The following is a 1060-nucleotide window of genomic DNA, read 5'->3' on the forward strand; positions in this document are numbered from 1 at the left end:
TGGAGAATCCCATGGACAGAGGAGCCTGGTGGGCTACAGTCCTGTGGGGTCGCCAAGAGTCGGACACGACTAAGCAACTAAGCACACACCATTTACCTGATTCATGTTCTGTGACGTGGGATCTGGAGTCTTCTGGTTCCCAAACCATCCATGCCCTGTGTTTGGTTCCTCAGTCTATATGGCAAACTTCTCATTTTTCAAGAGCAAACGTGTTAACTTGTCAGATCCTTTCCTGTCTAGCAAGGCAAGTGCTTTCGTGTCAGTGTTCCCACAGAATTTTTTAACATGTCTTTAGCAGACTGTAAATGACAGAGCACCATTTCCTTTCTGCTTAGAGCTCCTGTGTCCAGGAGAAGGCGTAGGACCTAGTCAGCATTGAACAAGGCAGAGGTTGGCGTCTTCACCATGTCACTGAAACCGCATGTATGGATGTGGCCTCCTGGGGAGAGTACAGCATCAGCACTACCCTGCGGTAGTGTCTGAGTCCCAGAAGGCTCTTCCCACACACCACTCAACAGGCTGATTTTTTTCTCTTTATTATTAGACATAATGTATAAACACATAAAACAGAAAACAGCAGGGATCCTCACGGGCCTCAAAAACCAGCAGGGAAGAAAGAGGCCCTGGGAAACTTTTTTTTAGTACAAAATATATTAGTTGCCAGACCAAGGGTGTGGAAGGCAGGCCAGGGCCAGCAGAGCTGAACTATAGGCTCCTTCTCTCCCCACAGAGCCAGGACAGCACCGGGGAGCTCTCCCCCAGAAGCCAGTCCACACGGGCAGATTGTTGCCTACGGGAAAACTCTACGACGGAGAGCTTTCCCCTCTTGGAGAGAAGGGCAGTGCACAGGATAACTAAAAGCTCCTTCCTTCCATCCTTTTTTCCTTCATGGCTGCAAGTGAGGAAATGGAAAGCTGTGTCCTATGCACACTGACAGACCCCTCCCAGCTGCTCTGGGCGCAAATGCGCCCATACTTGGCATTTACCAAAGCCTGTCCCAGCTCAGACCCACCAGGTGCCCAGAGTTCGCCGAGGAGGGAAGGGGAGGGGAAAGGCTGGG

This window comes from Giraffa tippelskirchi, chromosome 5 (assembly GCF_054371585.1).
Source record: "Giraffa tippelskirchi isolate mGirTip1 chromosome 5, T2T-mGirTip1v1.2.pri, whole genome shotgun sequence".
NCBI lineage: Eukaryota > Metazoa > Chordata > Mammalia > Artiodactyla > Giraffidae > Giraffa > Giraffa tippelskirchi.